At 47.2% G+C, this 22,792-nt stretch overlaps 51 non-coding genes and 23 pseudogenes across 51 annotated transcripts; all 74 read right to left on the reverse strand.

Annotated features, from left to right (window-relative positions):
• Positions 1-48: 48 nt before the first annotated feature.
• On the reverse strand, positions 49-167 carry LOC138461295 (5S ribosomal RNA). Its single transcript, XR_011263917.1, has one exon. It is a non-coding gene; the product is annotated as a 5S ribosomal RNA (ribosomal RNA).
• Positions 168-630: 463 nt separating this feature from the next.
• LOC138459766 (5S ribosomal RNA) lies at positions 631-739 on the reverse strand (annotated as a pseudogene).
• A 106-nt stretch (positions 740-845) lies between these two features.
• On the reverse strand, positions 846-964 carry LOC138461865 (5S ribosomal RNA). Its single transcript, XR_011264471.1, has one exon. It is a non-coding gene; the product is annotated as a 5S ribosomal RNA (ribosomal RNA).
• A 106-nt stretch (positions 965-1,070) lies between these two features.
• LOC138463589 (5S ribosomal RNA) lies at positions 1,071-1,189 on the reverse strand. The gene has a single exon (XR_011266175.1). It is a non-coding gene; the product is annotated as a 5S ribosomal RNA (ribosomal RNA).
• Positions 1,190-1,659: 470 nt separating this feature from the next.
• On the reverse strand, positions 1,660-1,768 carry LOC138457843 (5S ribosomal RNA; annotated as a pseudogene).
• A 106-nt stretch (positions 1,769-1,874) lies between these two features.
• LOC138459914 (5S ribosomal RNA) lies at positions 1,875-1,993 on the reverse strand. Its single transcript, XR_011262694.1, has one exon. It is a non-coding gene; the product is annotated as a 5S ribosomal RNA (ribosomal RNA).
• A 106-nt stretch (positions 1,994-2,099) lies between these two features.
• LOC138458817 (5S ribosomal RNA) lies at positions 2,100-2,218 on the reverse strand. The gene has a single exon (XR_011262484.1). It is a non-coding gene; the product is annotated as a 5S ribosomal RNA (ribosomal RNA).
• A 106-nt stretch (positions 2,219-2,324) lies between these two features.
• Positions 2,325-2,443, reverse strand: LOC138465058 (5S ribosomal RNA). The gene has a single exon (XR_011267634.1). It is a non-coding gene; the product is annotated as a 5S ribosomal RNA (ribosomal RNA).
• A 106-nt stretch (positions 2,444-2,549) lies between these two features.
• Positions 2,550-2,668, reverse strand: LOC138464688 (5S ribosomal RNA). Its single transcript, XR_011267266.1, has one exon. It is a non-coding gene; the product is annotated as a 5S ribosomal RNA (ribosomal RNA).
• Positions 2,669-3,131: 463 nt separating this feature from the next.
• On the reverse strand, positions 3,132-3,240 carry LOC138456754 (5S ribosomal RNA; annotated as a pseudogene).
• Positions 3,241-3,346: 106 nt separating this feature from the next.
• On the reverse strand, positions 3,347-3,465 carry LOC138462453 (5S ribosomal RNA). Its single transcript, XR_011265048.1, has one exon. It is a non-coding gene; the product is annotated as a 5S ribosomal RNA (ribosomal RNA).
• Positions 3,466-3,571: 106 nt separating this feature from the next.
• On the reverse strand, positions 3,572-3,690 carry LOC138465071 (5S ribosomal RNA). The gene has a single exon (XR_011267646.1). It is a non-coding gene; the product is annotated as a 5S ribosomal RNA (ribosomal RNA).
• Positions 3,691-3,982: 292 nt separating this feature from the next.
• LOC138454414 (5S ribosomal RNA) lies at positions 3,983-4,101 on the reverse strand. The gene has a single exon (XR_011261091.1). It is a non-coding gene; the product is annotated as a 5S ribosomal RNA (ribosomal RNA).
• A 106-nt stretch (positions 4,102-4,207) lies between these two features.
• On the reverse strand, positions 4,208-4,326 carry LOC138464685 (5S ribosomal RNA). The gene has a single exon (XR_011267262.1). It is a non-coding gene; the product is annotated as a 5S ribosomal RNA (ribosomal RNA).
• Positions 4,327-4,433: 107 nt separating this feature from the next.
• LOC138456335 (5S ribosomal RNA) lies at positions 4,434-4,542 on the reverse strand (annotated as a pseudogene).
• A 453-nt stretch (positions 4,543-4,995) lies between these two features.
• Positions 4,996-5,104, reverse strand: LOC138456755 (5S ribosomal RNA; annotated as a pseudogene).
• A 106-nt stretch (positions 5,105-5,210) lies between these two features.
• Positions 5,211-5,329, reverse strand: LOC138463366 (5S ribosomal RNA). The gene has a single exon (XR_011265953.1). It is a non-coding gene; the product is annotated as a 5S ribosomal RNA (ribosomal RNA).
• A 106-nt stretch (positions 5,330-5,435) lies between these two features.
• Positions 5,436-5,554, reverse strand: LOC138461785 (5S ribosomal RNA). Its single transcript, XR_011264392.1, has one exon. It is a non-coding gene; the product is annotated as a 5S ribosomal RNA (ribosomal RNA).
• A 106-nt stretch (positions 5,555-5,660) lies between these two features.
• Positions 5,661-5,779, reverse strand: LOC138464977 (5S ribosomal RNA). Its single transcript, XR_011267553.1, has one exon. It is a non-coding gene; the product is annotated as a 5S ribosomal RNA (ribosomal RNA).
• Positions 5,780-6,241: 462 nt separating this feature from the next.
• On the reverse strand, positions 6,242-6,350 carry LOC138456757 (5S ribosomal RNA; annotated as a pseudogene).
• Positions 6,351-6,456: 106 nt separating this feature from the next.
• On the reverse strand, positions 6,457-6,575 carry LOC138456474 (5S ribosomal RNA; annotated as a pseudogene).
• Positions 6,576-6,681: 106 nt separating this feature from the next.
• Positions 6,682-6,800, reverse strand: LOC138454488 (5S ribosomal RNA). Its single transcript, XR_011261162.1, has one exon. It is a non-coding gene; the product is annotated as a 5S ribosomal RNA (ribosomal RNA).
• Positions 6,801-6,906: 106 nt separating this feature from the next.
• Positions 6,907-7,025, reverse strand: LOC138465083 (5S ribosomal RNA). Its single transcript, XR_011267658.1, has one exon. It is a non-coding gene; the product is annotated as a 5S ribosomal RNA (ribosomal RNA).
• A 106-nt stretch (positions 7,026-7,131) lies between these two features.
• On the reverse strand, positions 7,132-7,250 carry LOC138455106 (5S ribosomal RNA). The gene has a single exon (XR_011261749.1). It is a non-coding gene; the product is annotated as a 5S ribosomal RNA (ribosomal RNA).
• A 453-nt stretch (positions 7,251-7,703) lies between these two features.
• On the reverse strand, positions 7,704-7,812 carry LOC138457844 (5S ribosomal RNA; annotated as a pseudogene).
• A 106-nt stretch (positions 7,813-7,918) lies between these two features.
• LOC138459916 (5S ribosomal RNA) lies at positions 7,919-8,037 on the reverse strand. Its single transcript, XR_011262695.1, has one exon. It is a non-coding gene; the product is annotated as a 5S ribosomal RNA (ribosomal RNA).
• Positions 8,038-8,143: 106 nt separating this feature from the next.
• Positions 8,144-8,262, reverse strand: LOC138462002 (5S ribosomal RNA). Its single transcript, XR_011264604.1, has one exon. It is a non-coding gene; the product is annotated as a 5S ribosomal RNA (ribosomal RNA).
• A 106-nt stretch (positions 8,263-8,368) lies between these two features.
• Positions 8,369-8,487, reverse strand: LOC138465096 (5S ribosomal RNA). The gene has a single exon (XR_011267670.1). It is a non-coding gene; the product is annotated as a 5S ribosomal RNA (ribosomal RNA).
• A 106-nt stretch (positions 8,488-8,593) lies between these two features.
• On the reverse strand, positions 8,594-8,712 carry LOC138462857 (5S ribosomal RNA). The gene has a single exon (XR_011265446.1). It is a non-coding gene; the product is annotated as a 5S ribosomal RNA (ribosomal RNA).
• Positions 8,713-9,165: 453 nt separating this feature from the next.
• On the reverse strand, positions 9,166-9,274 carry LOC138456758 (5S ribosomal RNA; annotated as a pseudogene).
• A 106-nt stretch (positions 9,275-9,380) lies between these two features.
• Positions 9,381-9,499, reverse strand: LOC138461064 (5S ribosomal RNA). Its single transcript, XR_011263705.1, has one exon. It is a non-coding gene; the product is annotated as a 5S ribosomal RNA (ribosomal RNA).
• A 106-nt stretch (positions 9,500-9,605) lies between these two features.
• Positions 9,606-9,714, reverse strand: LOC138457730 (5S ribosomal RNA; annotated as a pseudogene).
• A 463-nt stretch (positions 9,715-10,177) lies between these two features.
• On the reverse strand, positions 10,178-10,286 carry LOC138456759 (5S ribosomal RNA; annotated as a pseudogene).
• A 106-nt stretch (positions 10,287-10,392) lies between these two features.
• Positions 10,393-10,511, reverse strand: LOC138464941 (5S ribosomal RNA). The gene has a single exon (XR_011267516.1). It is a non-coding gene; the product is annotated as a 5S ribosomal RNA (ribosomal RNA).
• Positions 10,512-10,617: 106 nt separating this feature from the next.
• On the reverse strand, positions 10,618-10,736 carry LOC138465109 (5S ribosomal RNA). Its single transcript, XR_011267684.1, has one exon. It is a non-coding gene; the product is annotated as a 5S ribosomal RNA (ribosomal RNA).
• Positions 10,737-11,028: 292 nt separating this feature from the next.
• Positions 11,029-11,147, reverse strand: LOC138455441 (5S ribosomal RNA; annotated as a pseudogene).
• Positions 11,148-11,253: 106 nt separating this feature from the next.
• Positions 11,254-11,372, reverse strand: LOC138464686 (5S ribosomal RNA). The gene has a single exon (XR_011267263.1). It is a non-coding gene; the product is annotated as a 5S ribosomal RNA (ribosomal RNA).
• Positions 11,373-11,479: 107 nt separating this feature from the next.
• On the reverse strand, positions 11,480-11,598 carry LOC138461296 (5S ribosomal RNA). The gene has a single exon (XR_011263918.1). It is a non-coding gene; the product is annotated as a 5S ribosomal RNA (ribosomal RNA).
• Positions 11,599-12,051: 453 nt separating this feature from the next.
• LOC138458068 (5S ribosomal RNA) lies at positions 12,052-12,160 on the reverse strand (annotated as a pseudogene).
• A 106-nt stretch (positions 12,161-12,266) lies between these two features.
• LOC138463368 (5S ribosomal RNA) lies at positions 12,267-12,385 on the reverse strand. The gene has a single exon (XR_011265954.1). It is a non-coding gene; the product is annotated as a 5S ribosomal RNA (ribosomal RNA).
• Positions 12,386-12,491: 106 nt separating this feature from the next.
• On the reverse strand, positions 12,492-12,610 carry LOC138461786 (5S ribosomal RNA). The gene has a single exon (XR_011264393.1). It is a non-coding gene; the product is annotated as a 5S ribosomal RNA (ribosomal RNA).
• A 106-nt stretch (positions 12,611-12,716) lies between these two features.
• Positions 12,717-12,835, reverse strand: LOC138464978 (5S ribosomal RNA). Its single transcript, XR_011267554.1, has one exon. It is a non-coding gene; the product is annotated as a 5S ribosomal RNA (ribosomal RNA).
• A 462-nt stretch (positions 12,836-13,297) lies between these two features.
• LOC138456760 (5S ribosomal RNA) lies at positions 13,298-13,406 on the reverse strand (annotated as a pseudogene).
• A 106-nt stretch (positions 13,407-13,512) lies between these two features.
• On the reverse strand, positions 13,513-13,631 carry LOC138456475 (5S ribosomal RNA; annotated as a pseudogene).
• Positions 13,632-13,737: 106 nt separating this feature from the next.
• LOC138454489 (5S ribosomal RNA) lies at positions 13,738-13,856 on the reverse strand. The gene has a single exon (XR_011261163.1). It is a non-coding gene; the product is annotated as a 5S ribosomal RNA (ribosomal RNA).
• A 106-nt stretch (positions 13,857-13,962) lies between these two features.
• On the reverse strand, positions 13,963-14,081 carry LOC138465121 (5S ribosomal RNA). The gene has a single exon (XR_011267696.1). It is a non-coding gene; the product is annotated as a 5S ribosomal RNA (ribosomal RNA).
• Positions 14,082-14,187: 106 nt separating this feature from the next.
• Positions 14,188-14,306, reverse strand: LOC138454492 (5S ribosomal RNA). The gene has a single exon (XR_011261166.1). It is a non-coding gene; the product is annotated as a 5S ribosomal RNA (ribosomal RNA).
• A 463-nt stretch (positions 14,307-14,769) lies between these two features.
• Positions 14,770-14,878, reverse strand: LOC138457845 (5S ribosomal RNA; annotated as a pseudogene).
• Positions 14,879-14,984: 106 nt separating this feature from the next.
• Positions 14,985-15,103, reverse strand: LOC138459917 (5S ribosomal RNA). The gene has a single exon (XR_011262696.1). It is a non-coding gene; the product is annotated as a 5S ribosomal RNA (ribosomal RNA).
• A 106-nt stretch (positions 15,104-15,209) lies between these two features.
• LOC138462463 (5S ribosomal RNA) lies at positions 15,210-15,328 on the reverse strand. Its single transcript, XR_011265058.1, has one exon. It is a non-coding gene; the product is annotated as a 5S ribosomal RNA (ribosomal RNA).
• Positions 15,329-15,434: 106 nt separating this feature from the next.
• Positions 15,435-15,553, reverse strand: LOC138465133 (5S ribosomal RNA). The gene has a single exon (XR_011267708.1). It is a non-coding gene; the product is annotated as a 5S ribosomal RNA (ribosomal RNA).
• A 106-nt stretch (positions 15,554-15,659) lies between these two features.
• LOC138454803 (5S ribosomal RNA) lies at positions 15,660-15,778 on the reverse strand. Its single transcript, XR_011261462.1, has one exon. It is a non-coding gene; the product is annotated as a 5S ribosomal RNA (ribosomal RNA).
• Positions 15,779-16,231: 453 nt separating this feature from the next.
• Positions 16,232-16,340, reverse strand: LOC138456761 (5S ribosomal RNA; annotated as a pseudogene).
• Positions 16,341-16,446: 106 nt separating this feature from the next.
• On the reverse strand, positions 16,447-16,565 carry LOC138462821 (5S ribosomal RNA). Its single transcript, XR_011265410.1, has one exon. It is a non-coding gene; the product is annotated as a 5S ribosomal RNA (ribosomal RNA).
• A 106-nt stretch (positions 16,566-16,671) lies between these two features.
• LOC138461075 (5S ribosomal RNA) lies at positions 16,672-16,790 on the reverse strand. The gene has a single exon (XR_011263715.1). It is a non-coding gene; the product is annotated as a 5S ribosomal RNA (ribosomal RNA).
• A 463-nt stretch (positions 16,791-17,253) lies between these two features.
• Positions 17,254-17,362, reverse strand: LOC138458400 (5S ribosomal RNA; annotated as a pseudogene).
• Positions 17,363-17,468: 106 nt separating this feature from the next.
• On the reverse strand, positions 17,469-17,587 carry LOC138461989 (5S ribosomal RNA). Its single transcript, XR_011264591.1, has one exon. It is a non-coding gene; the product is annotated as a 5S ribosomal RNA (ribosomal RNA).
• Positions 17,588-17,693: 106 nt separating this feature from the next.
• Positions 17,694-17,812, reverse strand: LOC138465145 (5S ribosomal RNA). The gene has a single exon (XR_011267720.1). It is a non-coding gene; the product is annotated as a 5S ribosomal RNA (ribosomal RNA).
• Positions 17,813-18,105: 293 nt separating this feature from the next.
• LOC138454415 (5S ribosomal RNA) lies at positions 18,106-18,224 on the reverse strand. The gene has a single exon (XR_011261092.1). It is a non-coding gene; the product is annotated as a 5S ribosomal RNA (ribosomal RNA).
• Positions 18,225-18,330: 106 nt separating this feature from the next.
• On the reverse strand, positions 18,331-18,449 carry LOC138463369 (5S ribosomal RNA). Its single transcript, XR_011265955.1, has one exon. It is a non-coding gene; the product is annotated as a 5S ribosomal RNA (ribosomal RNA).
• A 107-nt stretch (positions 18,450-18,556) lies between these two features.
• LOC138459210 (5S ribosomal RNA) lies at positions 18,557-18,675 on the reverse strand. The gene has a single exon (XR_011262555.1). It is a non-coding gene; the product is annotated as a 5S ribosomal RNA (ribosomal RNA).
• A 463-nt stretch (positions 18,676-19,138) lies between these two features.
• Positions 19,139-19,247, reverse strand: LOC138456762 (5S ribosomal RNA; annotated as a pseudogene).
• A 106-nt stretch (positions 19,248-19,353) lies between these two features.
• LOC138461991 (5S ribosomal RNA) lies at positions 19,354-19,472 on the reverse strand. Its single transcript, XR_011264593.1, has one exon. It is a non-coding gene; the product is annotated as a 5S ribosomal RNA (ribosomal RNA).
• Positions 19,473-19,578: 106 nt separating this feature from the next.
• LOC138461788 (5S ribosomal RNA) lies at positions 19,579-19,697 on the reverse strand. Its single transcript, XR_011264395.1, has one exon. It is a non-coding gene; the product is annotated as a 5S ribosomal RNA (ribosomal RNA).
• Positions 19,698-19,803: 106 nt separating this feature from the next.
• LOC138463347 (5S ribosomal RNA) lies at positions 19,804-19,922 on the reverse strand. Its single transcript, XR_011265933.1, has one exon. It is a non-coding gene; the product is annotated as a 5S ribosomal RNA (ribosomal RNA).
• Positions 19,923-20,385: 463 nt separating this feature from the next.
• Positions 20,386-20,494, reverse strand: LOC138456763 (5S ribosomal RNA; annotated as a pseudogene).
• Positions 20,495-20,600: 106 nt separating this feature from the next.
• On the reverse strand, positions 20,601-20,719 carry LOC138455958 (5S ribosomal RNA; annotated as a pseudogene).
• Positions 20,720-20,825: 106 nt separating this feature from the next.
• LOC138455586 (5S ribosomal RNA) lies at positions 20,826-20,944 on the reverse strand (annotated as a pseudogene).
• Positions 20,945-21,050: 106 nt separating this feature from the next.
• Positions 21,051-21,169, reverse strand: LOC138465157 (5S ribosomal RNA). Its single transcript, XR_011267732.1, has one exon. It is a non-coding gene; the product is annotated as a 5S ribosomal RNA (ribosomal RNA).
• A 106-nt stretch (positions 21,170-21,275) lies between these two features.
• LOC138454494 (5S ribosomal RNA) lies at positions 21,276-21,394 on the reverse strand. The gene has a single exon (XR_011261168.1). It is a non-coding gene; the product is annotated as a 5S ribosomal RNA (ribosomal RNA).
• Positions 21,395-21,857: 463 nt separating this feature from the next.
• Positions 21,858-21,966, reverse strand: LOC138456764 (5S ribosomal RNA; annotated as a pseudogene).
• Positions 21,967-22,072: 106 nt separating this feature from the next.
• Positions 22,073-22,191, reverse strand: LOC138455073 (5S ribosomal RNA). Its single transcript, XR_011261718.1, has one exon. It is a non-coding gene; the product is annotated as a 5S ribosomal RNA (ribosomal RNA).
• Positions 22,192-22,297: 106 nt separating this feature from the next.
• On the reverse strand, positions 22,298-22,416 carry LOC138454411 (5S ribosomal RNA). Its single transcript, XR_011261089.1, has one exon. It is a non-coding gene; the product is annotated as a 5S ribosomal RNA (ribosomal RNA).
• Positions 22,417-22,522: 106 nt separating this feature from the next.
• Positions 22,523-22,641, reverse strand: LOC138463390 (5S ribosomal RNA). Its single transcript, XR_011265976.1, has one exon. It is a non-coding gene; the product is annotated as a 5S ribosomal RNA (ribosomal RNA).
• Between the last annotated feature and the right edge of the window lie 151 nt (positions 22,642-22,792).

Genomic DNA, 22,792 nt, shown 5'->3' on the forward strand with positions numbered 1-22,792 from the left:
AAAAGGCAATTGAGAAAGGGCTCACTTCCTGAACTTGGAGCACAAAAAAGCCTACAGCACCTGGTATTCCCAGGCGGTCTCCCATCCAGGTACTAACTAGGCCTGACACTGCTTAACTTCCGAGATCAGACGAGATCGGGTGCATTCAGTGTGGTGTGGCCGTAGGCTCTAGGAATGCTAAGAATATTACTCTTATGCATTTGCATTTAGTAAGCTAAGCCATGCAGCCACTTGCAACATGATACCACGCTCATCGCTCGATCAGGCTCGATCAGGCGAGATATATAAGACTGGTGGGCCCATTCAGGACTCCTATGTCTGGTAGGATAACTTTAATTCATCCATCCTGTGTCTGTTGCAGGGAGGTGGAGAGAACAATCAACACAATAATGGTTTTCTTTCATGCCTCTTGAAGGACTCAATATTCTCTGTACTGCATTACATGTGAAAGTCGATTTATTACCCATGAACACACTACCTGTATGCTAATTCTATGTAAAAAGGTAGCTCCAGCCCTCATGATGTTGTCCAACATTTCCGCTATAAAACGGGATACAATTATTTTGGAAACATACCAAATTTGAAAAATAATTGAGAAGTTGTGCAATTACTAATCATGGAGCACAAAAAAGCCTACAGCACCTGGTATTCCCAGGCAGTCTCCCATCCAGGTACTAACGAGGCCGGACACTGCTTAGCTTCCGAGATCAGACGCATTCAGTGTGGTGTGGCCGTAGGCTCTGGGCCTTGTGAGTTTTGTACTTTTAAGCATCTAGTCGGCTAGACCTTGCAGTTTTGAAAGGCAATTGTGAAATGGCTCACTTCCTGAACTTGGAGCACAAAAAAGCCTACAGCACCTGGTATTCCCAGGCGGTCTCCCATCCAGGTACTAATGAGGCCCAACACTGCTTAGCTTCCGAGATCAGACGAGATCGGGCGCATTCAGTGTGGTGTGGCCGTAGGCTCTGGGCCTTGTGAGTTTTGTACTTTTAAGCATCTAGTCGGCTAGACCTTGCAGTTTTAAAAGTCAATTGAGAAAGGGCTCACTTCCTGAACTTGGAGCACAAAAAAGCCTACAGCACCTGGTATTCCCAGGCGGTCTCCCATCCAGGTACTAACTAGGCCTGACACTGCTTAACTTCCAAGATCAGACGAGATCGGGTGCATTCAGTGTGGTGTGGCCGTAGGCTCTAGGAATGCTAAGAATATTACTCTTATGCATTTGCATTTAGTAAGCTAAGCCATGCAGCCACTTGCAACATGATACCACGCTCATCGCTCATCGCTCGATCAGGCTCGATCAGGCGAGATATATAAGACTGGTGGGCCCATTCAGGACTCCTATGTCTGGTAGGATAACTTTAATTCATCCATCCTGTGTCTGTTGCAGGGAGGTGGAGAGAACAATCAACACAATAATGGTTTTCTTTCATGCCTCTTGAAGGACTCAATATTCTCTGTACTGCATTACATGTGAAAATCGATTTATTACCCATGAACACACTACCTGTATGCTAATTCTATGTAAAAAGGTAGCTCCAGCCCTCATGATGTTGTCCAACATTTCCGCTATAAAACGGGATACAATTATTTTGGAAACATACCAAATTTGAAAAATAATTGAGAAGTTGCGCAATTACTAATCATGGAGCACAAAAAAGCCTACAGCACCTGGTATTCCCAGGCAGTCTCCCATCCAGGTACTAACTAGGCCCGACCCTGCTTAGCTTCCGAGATCGGGCACATTCAGTGTGGTGTGGCCGTAGGCTCTAGGCCTAGTGAGTTTTGTACTTTTAAGCATCTAGTCGGCTAGACCTTGCAGTTTTGAAAGGCAATTGTGAAATGGCTCACTTCCTGAACTTGGAGCACAAAAAAGCCTACAGCACCTGGTATTCCCAGGTGGTCTCCCATCCAGGTACTAACTAGGCCCGACACTGCTTAGCTTCCGAGATCAGACGAGATCGGGCGCAATCAGTGTGGTGTGGCCGTAGGCTCTGGGCCTAGTGAGTTTTGTACTTTTAAGCATCTAGTCAGCTAGACCTTGCAGTTTTGAAAGGCAATTGAGAAATGGCTCACTTCCTGAACTTGGAGCACAAAAAAGCCTACAGCACCTGGGATTCCCAGGCGGTCTCCCATCCAGGTACTAACTAGGCCCGACACTGCTTAGCTTCCGAGATCAGACGAGATCGGGCGCATTCAGTGTGGTGTGGCCGTAGGCTCCGGGCCTTGTGAGTTTTGTACTTTTAAGCATCTAGTCGGCTAGACCTTGCAGTTTTGAAAGGCAATTGAGAAATGGCTCACTTCCTGAACTTGGAGTACAAAAAAGCCTACAGCACCTGGTATTCCCAGGCGGTCTCCCATCCAGGTACTAACTAGGCCCGACACTGCTTAGCTTCTGAGATCAGACGAGATCAGGCGCATTCAGTGTGGTGTGGCCGTAGGCTCTGGGCCTAGGAAGTTTTGTACTTTTAAGCATCTAGTCGGCTAGACCTTGCAGTTTTAAAAGGCAATTGAGAAAGGGCTCACTTCCTGAACTTGGAGCACAAAAAAACCTACAGCACCTGGTATTCCCAGGCGGTCTCCCATCCAGGTACTAACTAGGCCTGACACTGCTTCACTTCCGAGATCAGACGAGATCGGGTGCATTCAGTGTGGTGTGGCCGTAGGCTCTAGGAATGCTAAGAATATTACTCTTATGCATTTGCATTTAGTAAGCTAAGCCATGCAGCCACTTGCAACATGATACCACGCTCATCGCTCGATCAGGCTCGATCAGGCGAGATATATAAGACTGGTGGGCCCATTCAGGACTCCTATGTCTGGTAGGATAACTTTAATTCATCCATCCTGTGTCTGTTGCAGGGAGGTGGAGAGAACAATCAACACAATAATGGTTTTCTTTCATGCCTCTTGAAGGACTCAATATTCTCAGTACTGCATTACATGTGAAAGTCGATTTATTACCCATGAACACACTACCTGTATGCTAATTCTATGTAAAAAGGTAGCTCCAGCCCTCATGATGTTGTCCAACATTTCCGCTATAAAACGGGATACAATTATTTTGGAAACATACCAAATTTGAAAAATAATTGAGAAGTTGCGCAATTACTAATCATGTAGCACAAAAAAGCCTACAGCACCTGGTATTCCCAGGCAGTCTCCCATCCAGGTACTAACTAGGCCCGACCCTGCTTAGCTTCCGAGATCGGGCGCATTCAGTGTGGTGTGGCCGTAGGCTCTGGGCCTAGTGAGTTTTGTACTTTTAAGCATCTAGTCGGCTAGACCTTGCAGTTTTGAAAGGCAATTGTGAAATGGCTCACTTCCTGAACTTGGAGCACAAAAAAGCCTACAGCACCTGGTATTCCCAGGCGGTCTCCCATCCAGGTACTAACGAGGCCCGACACTGCTTAGCTTCCGAGATCAGACGAGATCGGGAGCATTCAGTGTGGTGTGGCCGTAGGCTCTAGGCCTTGTGAGTTTTGTACTTTTAAGCATCTAGTCGGCTAGACCTTGCAGTTTTGAAAGGCAATTGAGAAATGGCTCACTTCCTGAACTTGGAGTACAAAAAAGCCTACAGCACCTGGTATTCCCAGGCGGTCTCCCATCCAGGTACTAACTAGGCCCGACACTGCTTAGCTTCTGAGATCAGACGAGATCAGGCGCATTCAGTGTGGTGTGGCCGTAGGCTCTGGGCCAAGTGAGTTTTGTACTTTTAAGCATCTAGTCGGCTAGACCTTGCAGTTTTAAAAGGCAATTGAGAAAGGGCTCACTTCCTGAACTTGGAGCACAAAAAAGCCTACAGCACCTGGTATTCCCAGGCGGTCTCCCATCCAGGTACTGATCGGGCGCATTCAGTGTGGTGTGGCCGTAGGCTCTGGGCCTAGTGAGTTTTGTACTTTTAAGCATCTAGTCGGCTAGACCTTGCAGTTTTGAAAGGCAATTGTGAAATGGCTCACTTCCTGAACTTGGAGCACAAAAAAGCCTACAGCACCTGGTATTCCCAGGTGGTCTCCCATCCAGGTACTAACTAGGCCCGACACTGCTTAGCTTCCGAGATCAGACGAGATCGGGCGCAATCAGTGTGGTGTGTCCGTAGTCTCTGGGCCTAGTGAGTTTTGTACTTTTAAGCATCTAGTCAGCTAGACCTTGCAGTTTTGAAAGGCAATTGAGAAATGGCTCACTTCCTGAACTTGGAGCACAAAAAAGCCTACAGCACCTGGTATTCCCAGGCGGTCTCCCATCTAGGTACTAACGAGGCCCGACACTGCTTAGCTTCCGAGATCAGACGAGATCGGGCACATTCAGTGTGGTGTGGCCGTAGGCTCTGGGCCTTGTGAGTTTTGTACTTTTAAGCATCTAGTCGGCTAGACCTTGCAGTTTTAAAAAGGCAATTGAGAAAGGGCTCACTTCCTGAACTTGGAGCACAAAAAAGCCTACAGCACCTGGTATTCCCAGGCGGTCTCCCATCCAGGTACTAACTAGGCCTGACACTGCTTAACTTCCGAGATCAGGTGCATTCAGTGTGGTGTGGCCGTAGGCTTTAGGAATGCTAAGAATATTACTCTTATGCATTTGCATTTAGTAAGCTAAGCGATGCAGCCACTTGCAACATGATACCACGCTCATCGCTCGATCAGGCGAGATATATAAGACTGGTGGGCCCATTCAGGACTCCTATGTCTGGTAGGATAACTTTAATTCATCCATCCTGTGTCTGTTGCAGGGAGGTGGAGAGAACAATCAACACAATAATGGGTTTCTTTCATGCCTCTTGAAGGACTCAATATTCTCTGTACTGCATTACATGTGAAAGTCGATTTATTACCCATGAACACACTACCTGTATGCTAATTCTATGTAAAAAGGTAGCTCCAGCCCTCATGATGTTGTCCAACATTTCCGCTATAAAACGGGATACAATTATTTTGGAAACATACCAAATTTGAAAAATAATTGAGAAGTTGCGCAATTACTAATCATGGAGCACACAAAAGCCTACAGCACCTGGTATTCCCAGGCAGTCTCCCATCCAGGTACTAACTAGGCCCGACCCTGCTTAGCTTCCGAGATCGGGCGCATTCAGTGTGGTGTGGCCGTAGGCTCTGGGCCTAGTGAGTTTTGTACTTTTAAGCATCTAGTCGGCTAGACCTTGCAGTTTTGAAAGGCAATTGTGAAATGGCTCACTTCCTGAACTTGGAGCACAAAAAAGCCTACAGCACCTGGTATTCCCAGGCGGTCTCCCATCCAGGTACTAACGAGGCCCGACACTGCTTAGCTTCCGAGATCAGACGAGATCGGGCACATTCAGTGTGGTGTGGCCGTAGGCTCTGGGCCTTGTGAGTTTTGTACTTTTAAGCATCTAGTCGGCTAGACCTTGCAGTTTTGAAAGGCAATTGAGAAATGGCTCACTTCCTGAACTTGGAATACAAAAAAGCCTACAGTACCTGGTATTCCCAGGCGGTCTCCCATCCAGGTACTAACTAGGCCCAACACTGCTTAGCTTCTGAGATCAGACGAGATCAGGCGCATTCAGTGTGGTGTGGCCGTAGGCTCTGGGCCTAGTGAGTTTTGTACTTTTAAGCATCTAGTCGGCTAGACCTTGCAGTTTTGAAAGGCAATTGAGAAAGGGCTCACTTCCTGAACTTGGAGCACAAAAAAGCCTACAGCACCTGGTATTCCCAGGCGGTCTCCCATCCAGGTACTAACTAGGCCTAACACTGCTTAACTTCCGAGATCAGACAAGATCGGGTGCATTCAGTGTGGTGTGGCCATAGGCTCTAGGAATGCTAAGAATATTACTCTTATGCATTTGCATTTAGTAAGCTAAGCCATGCAGCCACTTGCAACATGATACCACGCTCATCGCTCGATCAGGCTCGATCAGGCGAGATATATAAGACTGGTGGGCCCATTCAGGACTCCTATGTCTGGTAGGATAACTTTAATTCATCCATCCTGTGTCTGTTGCAGGGAGGTGGAGAGAACAATCAACACAATAATGGTTTTCTTTCATGCCTCTTGAAGGACTCAATATTCTCTGTACTGCATTACATGTGAAAGTCGATTTATTACCCATGAACACACTACCTGTATGCTAATTCTATGTAAAAGGTAGCTCCAGCCCTCATGATGTTGTCCAACATTTCCGCTATAAAACGGTATACAATTATTTTGGAAACATACCAAATTTGAAAAATAATTGAGAAGTTGCGCAATTACTAATCATGGAGCACAAAAAAGCCTACAGCACCTGGTATTCCCAGGCAGTCTCCCATCCAGGTACTAACTAGGCCCGACCCTGCTTAGCTTCCGAGATCGGGCGCATTCAGTGTGGTGTGGCCGTAGGCTCTGGGCCTAGTGAGTTTTGTACTTTTAAGCATCTAGTCGGCTAGACCTTGCAGTTTTGAAAGGCAATTGTGAAATGGCTCACTTCCTGAACTTGGAGCACAAAAAAGCCTACTGCACCTGGTATTCGCAGGTGGTCTCCCATCCAGGTACTAACTAGGCCCGACACTGCTTAGCTTCCTTGATCAGACGAGATCGGGCGCAATCAGTGTGGTGTGGCCGTAGGCTCTGGGCCTAGTGAGTTTTGTACTTTTAAGCATCTAGTCAGCTAGACCTTGCAGTTTTGAAAGGCAATTGAGAAATGGCTCACTTCCTGAACTTGGAGCACAAAAAAGCCTACAGCACCTGGTATTCCCAGGCGGTCTCCCATCCAGGTACTAACGAGGCCCGACACTGCTTAGCTTCCGAGATCAGACGAGATCGTATGCATTCAGTGTGGTGTGGCCGTAGGCTCTGGGCCTTGTGAGTTTTGTACTTTTAAGCATCTAGTCGGCTAGACCTTGCAGTTTTGAAAGGCAATTGAGAAATGGCTCACTTCCTGAACTTGGAGTACAAAAAAGCCTACAGCACCTGGTATTCCCAGGCGGTCTCCCATCCAGGTACTAACTAGGCCCGACACTGCTTAGCTTCTGAGATCAGACGAGATCAGGCGCATTCAGTGTGGTGTGGCCGTAGGCTCTGGGCCTAGTGAGTTTTGTACTTTTAAGCATCTAGTCGGCTAGACCTTGCAGTTTTAAAAGGCAATTGAGAAAGGGCTCACTTCCTGAACTTGGAGCACAAAAAAGCCTACAGCACCTGGTATTCCCAGGCGGTCTCCCATCCAGGTACTAACTAGGCCTGACACTGCTTAACTTCCGAGATCAGACGAGATCATGTGCATTCAGTGTGGTGTGGCCGTAGGTTCTAGGAATGCTAAGAATATTACTCTTATGCATTTGCATTTAGTAAGCTAAGCCATGCAGCCACTTGCAACATGATACCACGCTCATCGCTCGATCAGGCGAGATATATAAGACTGGTGGGCCCATTCAGGACTCCTATGTCTGGTAGGATAACTTTAATTCATCCATCCTGTGTCTGTTGCAGGGAGGTGGAGAGAACAATCAACACAATAATGGTTTTCTTTCATGCCTCTTGAAGGACTCAATATTCTCTGTACTGCATTACATGTGAAAATCGATTTATTACCCATGAACACACTACCTGTATGCTAATTCTATGTAAAAAGGTAGCTCCAGCCCTCATGATGTTGTCCAACATTTCCGCTATAAAACGGGATACAATTATTTTGGAAACATACCAAATTTGAAAAATAATTGAGAAGTTGCGCAATTACTAATCATGGAGCACAAAAAAGCCTACAGCACCTGGTATTCCCAGGCAGTCTCCCATCCAGGTACTAACTAGGCCCGACCCTGCTTAGCTTCCGAGATCGGGCACATTCAGTGTGGTGTGGCCGTAGGCTCTAGGCCTAGTGAGTTTTGTACTTTTAAGCATCTAGTCGGCTAGACCTTGCAGTTTTGAAAGGCAATTGTGAAATGGCTCACTTCCTGAACTTGGAGCACAAAAAAGCCTACAGCACCTGGTATTCCCAGGTGGTCTCCCATCCAGGTACTAACTAGGCCCGACACTGCTTAGCTTCCGAGATCAGACGAGATCGGGCGCAATCAGTGTGGTGTGGCCGTAGGCTCTGGGCCTAGTGAGTTTTGTACTTTTAAGCATCTAGTCAGCTAGACCTTGCAGTTTTGAAAGGCAATTGAGAAATGGCTCACTTCCTGAACTTGGAGCACAAAAAAGCCTACAGCACCTGGTATTCCCAGGCGGTCTCCCATCCAGGTACTAACTAGGCCCGACACTGCTTAGCTTCCGAGATCAGACGAGATCGGGCGCATTCAGTGTGGTGTGGCCGTAGGCTCTGGGCCTTGTGAGTTTTGTACTTTTAAGCATCTAGTCGGCTAGACCTTGCATTTTTGAAAGGCAATTGAGAAATGGCTCACTTCCTGAACTTGGAGTACAAAAAAGCCTACAGCACCTGGTATTCCCAGGCGGTCTCCCATCCAGGTACTAACTAGGCCCGACACTGCTTAGCTTCTGAGATCAGACGAGATCAGGCGCATTCAGTGTGGTGTGGCCGTAGGCTCTGGGCCTAGGAAGTTTTGTACTTTTAAGCATCTAGTCGGCTAGACCTTGCAGTTTTAAAAGGCAATTGAGAAAGGGCTCACTTCCTGAACTTGGAGCACAAAAAAGCCTACAGCACCTGGTATTCCCAGGCGGTCTCCCATCCAGGTACTAACTAGGCCTGACACTGCTTCACTTCCGAGATCAGACGAGATCGGGTGCATTCAGTGTGGTGTGGCCGTAGGCTCTAGGAATGCTAAGAATATTACTCTTATGCATTTGCATTTAGTAAGCTAAGCCATGCAGCCACTTGCAACATGATACCACGCTCATCGCTCGATCAGGCGAGATATATAAGACTGGTGGGCCCATTCAGGACTCCTATGTCTGGTAGGATAACTTTAATTCATCCATCCTGTGTCTGTTGCAGGGAGGTGGAGAGAACAATCAACACAATAATGGTTTTCTTTCATGCCTCTTGAAGGACTCAATATTCTCAGTACTGCATTACATGTGAAAGTCGATTTATTACCCATGAACACACTACTTGTATGCTAATTCTATGTAAAAAGGTAGCTCCAGCCCTCATGATGTTGTCCAACATTTCCGCTATAAAACGGGATACAATTATTTTGGAAACATACCAAATTTGAAAAATAATTGAGAAGTTGCGCAATTACTAATCATGGAGCACAAAAAAGCCTACAGCACCTGGTATTCCCAGGCAGTCTCCCATCCAGGTACTAACTAGGCCCGACCCTGCTTAGCTTCCGAGATCGGGCGCATTCAGTGTGGTGTGGCCGTAGGCTCTGGGCCTAGTGAGTTTTGTACTTTTAAGCATCTAGTCGGCTAGACCTTGCAGTTTTGAAAGGCAATTGAGAAATGGCTCACTTCCTGAACTTGGAGCACAAAAAAGCCTACAGCACCTGGTATTCCCAGGCGGTCTCCCATCCAGGTACTAACTAGGCCCAACACTGCTTAGCTTCCGAGATCAGACGAGATCAGGCGCATTCAGTGTGGTGTGGCCGTAGGCTCTGGGCCTAGGAAGTTTTGTACTTTTAAGCATCTAGTCGGCTAGACCTTGCAGTTTTAAAAGGCAATTGAGAAAGGGCTCACTTCCTGAACTTGGAGCACAAAAAAACCTACAGCACCTCGTATTCCCAGGCGGTCTCCCATCCAGGTACTAACTAGGCCTGACACTGCTTCACTTCCGAGATCGGGTGCATTCAGTGTGGTGTGGCCGTAGGCTCTAGGAATGCTAAGAATATTACTCTTATGCATTTGCATTTAGTAAGCTAAGCCATGCAGCCACTTGCAACATGATACCACGCTCATCGCTCGATCAGGCTCGATCAGGCGAGATATATAAGACTGGTGGGCCCATTCAGGACTCCTATGTCTGGTAGGATAACTTTAATTCATCCATCCTGTGTCTGTTGCAGGGAGGTGGAGAGAACAATCAACACAATAATGGTTTTCTTTCATGCCTCTTGAAGGACTCAATATTCTCAGTACTGCATTACATGTGAAAGTCGATTTATTACCCATGAACACACTACCTGTATGCTAATTCTATGTAAAAAGGTAGCTCCAGCCCTCATGATGTTGTCCAACATTTCCGCTATAAAACGGGATACAATTATTTTGGAAACATACCAAATTTGAAAAATAATTGAGAAGTTGCGCAATTACTAATCATGGAGCACAAAAAAGCCTACAGCACCTGGTATTCCCAGGCAGTCTCCCATCCAGGTACTAACTAGGCCCGACCCTGCTTAGCTTCCGAGATCGGGCGCATTCAGTGTGGTGTGGCCGTAGGCTCTGGGCCTAGTGAGTTTTGTACTTTTAAGCATCTAGTCGGCTAGACCTTGCAGTTTTGAAAGGCAATTGTGAAATGGCTCACTTCCTGAACTTGGAGCACAAAAAAGCCTACAGCACCTGGTATTCCCAGGCGGTCTCCCATCCAGGTACTAACGAGGCCCGACACTGCTTAGCTTCCAAGATCAGACGAGATCGGGAGCATTCAGTGTGGTGTGGCCGTAGGCTCTAGGCCTTGTGAGTTTTGTACTTTTAAGCATCTAGTCGGCTAGACCTTGCAGTTTTGAAAGGCAATTGAGAAATGGCTCACTTCCTGAACTTGGAGTACAAAAAAGCCTACAGCACCTGGTATTCCCAGGCGGTCTCCCATCCAGGTACTAACTAGGCCCGACACTGCTTAGCTTCTGAGATCAGACGAGATCAGGCGCATTCAGTGTGGTGTGGCCGTAGGCTCTGGGCCAAGTGAGTTTTGTACTTTTAAGCATCTAGTCGGCTAGACCTTGCAGTTTTAAAAGGCAATTGAGAAAGGGCTCACTTCCTGAACTTGGAGCACAAAAAAGCCTACAGCACCTGGTATTCCCAGGCGGTCTCCCATCCAGGTACTGATCGGGCGCATTCAGTGTGGTGTGGCCGTAGGCTCTGGGCCTAGTGAGTTTTGTACTTTTAAGCATCTAGTCGGCTAGACCTTGCAGTTTTGAAAGGCAATTGTGAAATGGCTCACTTCCTGAACTTGGAGCACAAAAAAGCCTACAGCACCTGGTATTCCCAGGTGGTCTCCCATCCAGGTACTAACTAGGCCCGACACTGCTTAGCTTCCGAGATCAGACGAGATCAGGCACAATCAGTGTGGTGTGTCCGTAGTCTCTGGGCCTAGTGAGTTTTGTACTTTTAAGCATCTAGTCAGCTAGACCTTGCAGTTTTGAAAGGCAATTGAGAAATGGCTCACTTCCTGAACTTGGAGCACAAAAAAGCCTACAGCACCTGGTATTCCCAGGCGGTCTCCCATCTAGGTACTAACGAGGCCCGACACTGCTTAGCTTCCGAGATCAGACGAGATCGGGCACATTCAGTGTGGTGTGGCCGTAGGCTCTGGGCCTTGTGAGTTTTGTACTTTTAAGCATCTAGTCGGCTAGACCTTGCAGTTTTAAAAAGGCAATTGAGAAAGGGCTCACTTCCTGAACTTGGAGCACAAAAAAGCCTACAGCACCTGGTATTCCCAGGCGGTCTCCCATCCAGGTACTAACTAGGCCTGACACTGCTTAACTTCCGAGATCAGACGAGATCGGGTGCATTCAGTGTGGTGTGGCCGTAGGCTCTAGGAATGCTAAGAATATTACTCTTATGCATTTGCATTTAGTAAGCTAAGCGATGCAGCCACTTGCAACATGATACCACGCTCATCGCTCGATCAGGCGAGATATATAAGACTGGTGGGCCCATTCAGGACTCCTATGTCTGGTAGGATAACTTTAATTCATCCATCCTGTGTCTGTTGCAGGGAGGTGGAGAGAACAATCAACACAATAATGGGTTTCTTTCATGCCTCTTGAAGGACTCAATATTCTCTGTACTGCATTACATGTGAAAGTCGATTTATTACCCATGAACACACTACCTGTATGCTAATTCTATGTAAAAAGGTAGCTCCAGCCCTCATGATGTTGTCCAACATTTCCGCTATAAAACGGGATACAATTATTTTGGAAACATACCAAATTTGAAAAATAATTGAGAAGTTGCGCAATTACTAATCATGGAGCACACAAAAGCCTACAGCACCTGGTATTCCCAGGCAGCCTCCCATCCAGGTACTAACTAGGCCCGACCCTGCTTAGCTTCCGAGATCGGGCGCATTCAGTGTGGTGTGGCCGTAGGCTCTGGGCCTAGTGAGTTTTGTACTTTTAAGCATCTAGTCGGCTAGACCTTGCAGTTTTGAAAGGCAATTGTGAAATGGCTCACTTCCTGAACTTGGAGCACAAAAAAGCCTACAGCACCTGGTATTCCCAGGCGGTCTCCCATCCAGGTACTAACGAGGCCCGACACTGCTTAGCTTCCGAGATCAGACGAGATCGGGCACATTCAGTGTGGTGTGGCCGTAGGCTCTGGGCCTTGTGAGTTTTGTACTTTTAAGCATCTAGTCGGCTAGACCTTGCAGTTTTGAAAGGCAATTGAGAAATGGCTCACTTCCTGAACTTGGAATACAAAAAAGCCTACAGTACCTGGTATTCCCAGGCGGTCTCCCATCCAGGTACTAACTAGGCCCAACACTGCTTAGCTTCTGAGATCAGACGAGATCAGGCGCATTCAGTGTGGTGTGGCCGTAGGCTCTGGGCCTAGTGAGTTTTGTACTTTTAAGCATCTAGTCGGCTAGACCTTGCAGTTTTGAAAGGCAATTGAGAAAGGGCTCACTTCCTGAACTTGGAGCACAAAAAAGCCTACAGCACCTGGTATTCCCAGGCGGTCTCCCATCCAGGTACTAACTAGGCCTAACACTGCTTAACTTCCGAGATCAGACAAGATCGGGTGCATTCAGTGTGGTGTGGCCATAGGCTCTAGGAATGCTAAGAATATTACTCTTATGCATTTGCATTTAGTAAGCTAAGCCATGCAGCCACTTGCAACATGATACCACGCTCATCGCTCGATCAGGCTCGATCAGGCGAGATATATAAGACTGGTGGGCCCATTCAGGACTCCTATGTCTGGTAGGATAACTTTAATTCATCCATCCTGTGTCTGTTGCAGGGAGGTGGAGAGAACAATCAACACAATAATGGTTTTCTTTCATGCCTCTTGAAGGACTCAATATTCTCTGTACTGCATTACATGTGAAAGTCGATTTATTACCCATGAACACACTACCTGTATGCTAATTCTATGTAAAAGGTAGCTCCAGCCCTCATGATGTTGTCCAACATTTCCGCTATAAAACGGTATACAATTATTTTGGAAACATACCAAATTTGAAAAATAATTGAGAAGTTGCGCAATTACTAATCATGGAGCACAAAAAAGCCTACAGCACCTGGTATTCCCAGGCAGTCTCCCATCCAGGTACTAACTAGGCCCGACCCTGCTTAGCTTCCGAGATCGGGCGCATTCAGTGTGGTGTGGCCGTAGGCTCTGGGCCTAGTGAGTTTTGTACTTTTAAGCATCTAGTCGGCTAGACCTTGCAGTTTTGAAAGGCAATTGTGAAATGGCTCACTTCCTGAACTTGGAGCACAAAAAAGCCTACTGCACCTGGTATTCGCAGGTGGTCTCCCATCCAGGTACTAACTAGGCCCGACACTGCTTAGCTTCCTTGATCAGACGAGATCGGGCGCAATCAGTGTGGTGTGGCCGTAGGCTCTGGGCCTAGTGAGTTTTGTACTTTTAAGCATCTAGTCAGCTAGACCTTGCAGTTTTGAAAGGCAATTGAGAAATGGCTCACTTCCTGAACTTGGAGCACAAAAAAGCCTACAGCACCTGGTATTCCCAGGCGGTCTCCCATCCAGGTACTAACGAGGCCCGACACTGCTTAGCTTCCGAGATCAGACGAGATCGTATGCATTCAGTGTGGTGTGGCCGTAGGCTCTGGGCCTTGTGAGTTTTGTACTTTTAAGCATCTAGTCGGCTAGACCTTGCAGTTTTGAAAGGCAATTGAGAAATGGCTCACTTCCTGAACTTGGAGTACAAAAAAGCCTACAGCACCTGGTATTCCCAGGCGGTCTCCCATCCAGGTACTAACTAGGCCCGACACTGCTTAGCTTCTGAGATCAGACGAGATCAGGCGCATTCAGTGTGGTGTGGCCGTAGGCTCTGGGCCTAGTGAGTTTTGTACTTTTAAGCATCTAGTCGGCTAGACCTTGCAGTTTTAAAAGGCAATTGAGAAAGGGCTCACTTCCTGAACTTGGAGCACAAAAAAGCCTACAGCACCTGGTATTCCCAGGCGGTCTCCCATCCAGGTACTAACTAGGCCTGACACTGCTTAACTTCCGAGATCAGACGAGATCATGTGCATTCAGTGTGGTGTGGCCGTAGGCTCTAGGAATGCTAAGAATATTACTCTTATGCATTTGCATTTAGTAAGCTAAGCCATGCAGCCACTTGCAACATGATACCACGCTCATCGCTCGATCAGGCTCGATCAGGCGAGATATATAAGACTGGTGGGCCCATTCAGGACTCCTATGTCTGGTAGGATAACTTTAATTCATCCATCCTGTGTCTGTTGCAGGGAGGTGGAGAGAACAATCAACACAATAATGGTTTTCTTTCATGCCTCTTGAAGGACTCAATATTCTCTGTACTGCATTACATGTGAAAATCGATTTATTACCCATGAACACACTACCTGTATGCTAATTCTATGTAAAAAGGTAGCTCCAGCCCTCATGATGTTGTCCAACATTTCCGCTATAAAACGGGATACAATTATTTTGGAAACATACCAAATTTGAAAAATAATTGAGAAGTTGCGCAATTACTAATCATGGAGCACAAAAAAGCCTACAGCACCTGGTATTCCCAGGCAGTCTCCCATCCAGGTACTAACTAGGCCCGACCCTGCTTAGCTTCCGAGATCGGGCACATTCAGTGTGGTGTGGCCGTAGGCTCTAGGCCTAGTGAGTTTTGTACTTTTAAGCATCTAGTCGGCTAGACCTTGCAGTTTTGAAAGGCAATAGTGAAATGGCTCACTTCCTGAACTTGGAGCACAAAAAAGCCTACAGCACCTGGTATTCCCAGGTGGTCTCCCATCCAGGTACTAACTAGGCCCGACACTGCTTAGCTTCCGAGATCAGACGAGATCGGGCGCAATCAGTGTGGTGTGGCCGTAGGCTCTGGGCCTAGTGAGTTTTGTACTTTTAAGCATCTAGTCAGCTAGACCTTGCAGTTTTGAAAGGCAATTGAGAAATGGCTCACTTCCTGAACTTGGAGCACAAAAAAGCCTACAGCACCTGGTATTCCCAGGCGGTCTCCCATCCAGGTACTAACTAGGCCCGACACTGCTTAGCTTCCGAGATCAGACGAGATCGGGCGCATTCAGTGTGGTGTGGCCGTAGGTTCTGGGCCTTGTGAGTTTTGTACTTTTAAGCATCTAGTCGGCTAGACCTTGCATTTTTGAAAGGCAATTGAGAAATGGCTCACTTCCTGAACTTGGAGTACAAAAAAGCCTACAGCACCTGGTATTCCCAGGCGGTCTCCCATCCAGGTACTAACTAGGCCCGACACTGCTTAGCTTCTGAGATCAGACGAGATCAGGCGCATTCAGTGTGGTGTGGCCGTAGGCTCTGGGCCTAGGAAGTTTTGTACTTTTAAGCATCTAGTCGGCTAGACCTTGCAGTTTTAAAAGGCAATTAAGAAAGGGCTCACTTCCTGAACTTGGAGCACAAAAAAGCCTACAGCACCTGGTATTCCCAGGCCGTCTCCCATCCAGGTACTAACTAGGCCTGACACTGCTTCACTTCCGAGATCAGACGAGATCGGGTGCATTCAGTGTGGTGTGGCCGTAGGCTCTAGGAATGCTAAGAATATTACTCTTATGCATTTGCATTTAGTAAGCTAAGCCATGCAGCCACTTGCAACATGATACCACGCTCATCGCTCGATCAGGCGAGATATATAAGACTGGTGGGCCCATTCAGGACTCCTATGTCTGGTAGGATAACTTTAATTCATCCATCCTGTGTCTGTTGCAGGGAGGTGGAGAGAACAATCAACACAATAATGGTTTTCTTTCATGCCTCTTGAAGGACTCAATATTCTCAGTACTGCATTACATGTGAAAGTCGATTTATTACCCATGAACACACTACTTGTATGCTAATTCTATGTAAAAAGGTAGCTCCAGCCCTCATGATGTTGTCCAACATTTCCGCTATAAAACGGGATACAATTATTTTGGAAACATACCAAATTTGAAAAATAATTGAGAAGTTGCGCAATTACTAATCATGGAGCACAAAAAAGCCTACAGCACCTGGTATTCCCAGGCAGTCTCCCATCCAGGTACTAACTAGGCCCGACCCTGCTTAGCTTCCGAGATCGGGCGCATTCAGTGTGGTGTGGCCGTAGGCTCTGGGCCTAGTGAGTTTTGTACTTTTAAGCATCTAGTCGGCTAGACCTTGCAGTTTTGAAAGGCAATTGAGAAATGGCTCACTTCCTGAACTTGGAGCACAAAAAAGCCTACAGCACCTGGTATTCCCAGGCGGTCTCCCATCCAGGTACTAACTAGGCCCAACACTGCTTAGCTTCCGAGATCAGACGAGATCAGGCGCACTCAGTGTGGTGTGGCCGTAGGCTCTGGGCCTAGTGAGTTTTGTACTTTTAAGCATCTAGTCGGCTAGACCTTGCAGTTTTGAAAGGCAATTGAGAAAGGGTTCACTTCCTGAACTTGGAGCACAAAAAAGCCTACAGCACCTGGTATTCCCAAGCGGTCTCCCATCCAGGTACTAACTAGGCCTAACACTGCTTAACTTCCGAGATCAGACGAGATCGGGTGCATTCAGTGTGGTGTGGCCGTAGGCTCTAGGAATGCTAAGAATATTACTCTTATGCATTTGCATTTAGTAAGCTAAGCCATGCAGCCACTTGCAACATGATACCACGCTCATCGCTCGATCAGGCTCGATCAGGCGAGATATATAAGACTGGTGGGCCCATTCAGGACTCCTATGTCTGGTAGGATAACTTTAATTCATCCATCCTGTGTCTGTTGCAGGGAGGTGGAGAGAACAATCAACACAATAATGGTTTTCTTTCATGCCTCTTGAAGGACTCAATATTCTCTGTACTGCATTACATGTGAAAGTCGATTTATTACCCATGAACACACTACCTGTATGCTAATTCTATGTAAAAAGGTAGCTCCAGCCCTCATGATGTTGTCCAACATTTCCGCTATAAAACGGTATACAATTATTTTGGAAACATACCAAATTTGAAAAATAATTGAGAAGTTGCGCAATTACTAATCATGGAGCACAAAAAAGCCTACAGCACCTGGTATTCCCAGGCAGTCTCCCATCCAGGTACTAACTAGGCCTGACCCTGCTTAGCTTCCGAGATCGGGCGCATTCAGTGTGGTGTGGCCGTAGGCTCTGGGCCTAGTGAGTTTTGTACTTTTAAGCATCTAGTCGGCTAGACCTTGCAGTTTTGAAAGGCAATTGTGAAATGGCTCACTTCCTGAACTTGGAGCACAAAAAAGCCTACAGCACCTGGTATTCCCAGGCGGTCTCCCATCCAGGTACTAACGAGGCCCGACACTGCTTAGCTTCCGAGATCAGACGAGATCGGGCGCATTCAGTGTGGTGTGGCCGTAGGCTCTAGGCCTTGTGAGTTTTGTACTTTTAAGCATCTAGTCGGCTAGACCTTGCAGTTTTGAAAGGCAATTGAGAAATGGCTCACTTCCTGAACTTGGAGTACAAAAAAGCCTACAGCACCTGGTATTCCCAGGCGGTCTCCCATCCAGGTACTAACTAGGCCCGACACTGCTTAGCTTCTGAGATCAGACGAGATCAGGCGCATTCAGTGTGGTGTGGCCGTAGGCTCTGGGCCAAGTGAGTTTTGTACTTTTAAGCATCTAGTCGGCTAGACCTTGCAGTTTTAAAAGGCAATTGAGAAAGGGCTCCCTTCCTGAACTTGGAGCACAAAAAAGCCTACAGCACCTGGTATTCCCAGGCGGTCTCCCATCCAGGTACTGATCGGGCGCATTCAGTGTGGTGTGGCCGTAGGCTCTGGGCCTAGTGAGTTTTGTACTTTTAAGCATCTAGTCGGCTAGACCTTGCAGTTTTGAAAGGCAATTGTGAAATGGCTCACTTCCTGAACTTGGAGCACAAAAAAAGCCTACAGCACCTGGTATTCCCAGGTGGTCTCCCATCCAGGTACTAACTAGGCCCGACACTGCTTAGCTTCCGAGATCAGACGAGATCGGGCGCAATCAGTGTGGTGTGTCCGTAGTCTCTGGGCCTAGTGAGTTTTGTACTTTTAAGCATCTAGTCAGCTAGACCTTGCAGTTTTGAAAGGCAATTGAGAAATGGCTCACTTCCTGAACTTGGAGCACAAAAAAGCCTACAGCACCTGGTATTCCCAGGCGGTCTCCCATCCAGGTACTAACGAGGCCCGACACTGCTTAGCTTCCGAGATCAGACGAGATCGGGCACATTCAGTGTGGTGTGGCCGTAGGCTCTGGGCCTTGTGAGTTTTGTACTTTTAAGCATCTAGTCGGCTAGACCTTGCAGTTTTAAAAAGGCAATTGAGAAAGGGCTCACTTCCTGAACTTGGAGCACAAAAAAGCCTACAGCACCTGGTATTCCCAGGCGGTCTCCCATCCAAGTACTAACTAGGCCTGACACTGCTTAACTTCCGAGATCAGACGAGATCGGGTGCATTCAGTGTGGTGTGGCCGTAGGCTCTAGGAATGCTAAGAATATTACTCTTATGCATTTGCATTTAGTAAGCTAAGCGATGCAGCCACTTGCAACATGATACCACGCTCATCGCTCGATCAGGCTCGATCAGGCGAGATATATAAGACTGGTGGGCCCATTCAGGACTCCTATGTCTGGTAGGATAACTTTAATTCATCCATCCTGTGTCTGTTGCAGGGAGGTGGAGAGAACAATCAACACAATAATGGGTTTCTTTCATGCCTCTTGAAGGACTCAATATTCTCTGTACTGCATTACATGTGAAAGTCGATTTATTACCCATGAACACACTACCTGTATGCTAATTCTATGTAAAAAGGTAGCTCCAGCCCTCATGATGTTGTCCAACATTTCCGCTATAAAACGGGATACAATTATTTTGGAAACATACCAAATTTGAAAAATAATTGAGAAGTTGCGCAATTACTAATCATGGAGCACACAAAAGCCTACAGCACCTGGTATTCCCAGGCAGTCTCCCATCCAGGTACTAACTAGGCCCGACCCTGCTTAGCTTCCGAGATCGGGCGCATTCAGTGTGGTGTGGCCGTAGGCTCTGGGCCTAGTGAGTTTTGTACTTTTAAGCATCTAGTCGGCTAGACCTTGCAGTTTTGAAAGGCAATTGTGAAATGGCTCACTTCCTGAACTTGGAGCACAAAAAAGCCTACAGCACCTGGTATTCCCAGGCGGTCTCCCATCCAGGTACTAACGAGGCCCGACACTGCTTAGCTTCCGAGATCAGACGAGATCGGGCGCATTCAGTGTGGTGTGGCCGTAGGCTCTGGGCCTTGTGAGTTTTGTACTTTTAAGCATCTAGTCGGCTAGACCTTGCAGTTTTGAAAGGCAATTGAGAAATGGCTCACTTCCTGAACTTGGAATACAAAAAAGCCTACAGTACCTGGTATTCCCAGGCGGTCTCCCATCCAGGTACTAACTAGGCCCAACACTGCTTAGCTTCTGAGATCAGACGAGATCAGGCGCATTCAGTGTGGTGTGGCCGTAGGCTCTGGGCCTAGTGAGTTTTGTACTTTTAAGCATCTAGTCGGCTAGACCTTGCAGTTTTGAAAGGCAATTGAGAAAGGGCTCACTTCCTGAACTTGGAGCACAAAAAAGCCTACAGCACCTGGTATTCCCAGGCGGTCTCCCATCCAGGTACTAACTAGGCCTAACACTGCTTAACTTCCGAGATCAGACAAGATCGGGTGCATTCAGTGTGGTGTGGCCGTAGGCTCTAGGAATGCTAAGAATATTACTCTTATGCATTTGCATTTAGTAAGCTAAGCCATGCAGCCACTTGCAACATGATACCACGCTCATCGCTCGATCAGGCTCGATCAGGCGAGATATATAAGACTGGTGGGCCCATTCAGGACTCCTATGTCTGGTAGGATAACTTTAATTCATCCATCCTGTGTCTGTTGCAGGGAGGTGGAGAGAACAATCAACACAATAATGGTTTTCTTTCATGCCTCTTGAAGGACTCAATATTCTCTGTACTGCATTACATGTGAAAGTCGATTTATTACCCATGAACACACTACCTGTATGCTAATTCTATGTAAAAAGGTAGCTCCAGCCCTCATGATGTTGTCCAACATTTCCGCTATAAAACGGTATACAATTATTTTGGAAACATACCAAATTTGAAAAATAATTGAGAAGTTGCGCAATTACTAATCATGGAGCACAAAAAAGCCTACAGCACCTGGTATTCCCAGGCAGTCTCCCATCCAGGTACTAACTAGGCCCGACCCTGCTTAGCTTCCGAGATCGGGCGCATTCAGTGTGGTGTGGCCGTAGGCTCTGGGCCTAGTGAGTTTTGTACTTTTAAGCATCTAGTCGGCTAGACCTTGCAGTTTTGAAAGGCAATTGTGAAATGGCTCACTTCCTGAACTTGGAGCACAAAAAAGCCTACAGCACCTGGTATTCGCAGGTGGTCTCCCATCCAGGTACTAACTAGGCCCGACACTGCTTAGCTTCCTTGATCAGACGAGATCGGGCGCAATCAGTGTGGTGTGGCCGTAGGCTCTGGGCCTAGTGAGTTTTGTACTTTTAAGCATCTAGTCAGCTAGACCTTGCAGTTTTGAAAGGCAATTGAGAAATGGCTCACTTCCTGAACTTGGAGCACAAAAAAGCCTACAGCACCTGGTATTCCCAGGCGGTCTCCCATCCAGGTACTAACGAGGCCCGACACTGCTTAGCTTCTGAGATCAGACGAGATCGCACGCATTCAGTGTGGTGTGGCCGTAGGCTCTGGGCCTTGTGAGTTTTGTACTTTTAAGCATCTAGTCGGCTAGACCTTGCAGTTTTGAAAGGCAATTGAGAAATGGCTCACTTCCTGAACTTGGAGTACAAAAAAGCCTACAGCACCTGGTATTCCCAGGCGGTCTCCCATCCAGGTACTAACTAGGCCCGACACTGCTTAGCTTCTGAGATCAGACGAGATCAGGCGCATTCAGTGTGGTGTGGCCGTAGGCTCTGGGCCTAGTGAGTTTTGTACTTTTAAGCATCTAGTCGGCTAGACCTTGCAGTTTTAAAAGGCAATTGAGAAAGGGCTCACTTCCTGAACTTGGAGCACAAAAAAGCCTACAGCACCTGGTATTCCCAGGCGGTCTCCCATCCAGGTACTAACTAGGCCTGACACTGCTTAACTTCCGAGATCAGACGAGATCATGTGCATTCAGTGTGGTGTGGCCGTAGGCTCTAGGAATGCTAAGAATATTACTCTTATGCATTTGCATTTAGTAAGCTAAGCCATGCAGCCACTTGCAACATGATACCACGCTCATCGCTCGATCAGGCTCGATCAGGCGAGATATATAAGACTGGTGGGCCCATTCAGGACTCCTATGTCTGGTAGGATAACTTTAATTCATCCATCCTGTGTCTGTTGCAGGGAGGTGGAGAGAACAATCAACACAATAATGGGTTTCTTTCATGCCTCTTGAAGGACTCAATATTCTCTGTACTGCATTACATGTGAAAGTCGATTTATTACCCATGAACACACTACCTGTATGCTAATTCTATGTAAAAAGGTAGCTCCAGCCCTCATGATGTTGTCCAACATTTCCGCTATAAAACGGGATACAATTATTTTGGAAACATACCAAATTTGAAAAATAATTGAGAAGTTGTGCAATTACTAATCATGGGGCACAAAAAAGCCTACAGCACCTGGTATTCCCAGGCAGTCTCCCATCCAGGTACTAACTAGGCCCGACCCTGCTTAGCTTCCGAGATCGGGCGCATTCAGTGTGGTGTGGCCGTAGGCTCTGGGCCTAGTGAGTTTTGTACTTTTAAGCATCTAGTCGGCTAGACCTTGCAGTTTTGAAAGGCAATTGTGAAATGGCTCACTTCCTGAACTTGGAGCACAAAAAAGCCTACAGCACCTGGTATTCCCAGGTGGTCTCCCATCCAGGTACTAACTAGGCCCGACACTGCTTAGCTTCCGAGATCAGACGAGATCAGGCGCAATCAGTGTGGTGTGTCCGTAGTCTCTGGGCCTAGTGAGTTTTGTACTTTTAAGCATCTAGTCAGCTAGACCTTGCAGTTTTGAAAGGCAATTGAGAAATGGCTCACTTCCTGAACTTGGAGCACAAAAAAGCCTACAGCACCTGGTATTCCCAGGCGGGCTCCCATCCAGGTACTAATGAGGCCCGACACTGCTTAGCTTCCGAGATCAGACGAGATCGGGCACATTCAGTGTGGTGTGGCCGTAGGCTCTGGGCCTTGTGAGTTTTGTACTTTTAAGCATCTAGTCGGCTAGACCTTGCAGTTTTAAAAGGCAATTGAGAAAGGGCTCACTTCCTGAACTTGGAGCACAAAAAAGCCTACAGCACCTGGTATTCCCAGGCAGTCTCCCATCCAGGTACTAACTAGGCCTGACACTGCTTAACTTCCGAGATCAGACGAGATCGGGTGCATTCAGTGTGGTGTGGCCGTAGGCTGTAGGAATGCTAAGAATATTACTCTTATGCATTTGCATTTAGTAAGCTAAGCCATGCAGCCACTTGCAACATGATACCACGCTCATCGCTCGATCAGGCTCGATATATAAGACTGGTGGGCCCATTCAGGACTCCTATGTCTGGTAGGAT

This window comes from Ambystoma mexicanum, chromosome 4p, assembly GCF_040938575.1.
Source record: "Ambystoma mexicanum isolate Mex_15411 chromosome 4p, UKY_AmexF1_1, whole genome shotgun sequence".
Lineage (NCBI taxonomy): Eukaryota > Metazoa > Chordata > Amphibia > Caudata > Ambystomatidae > Ambystoma > Ambystoma mexicanum.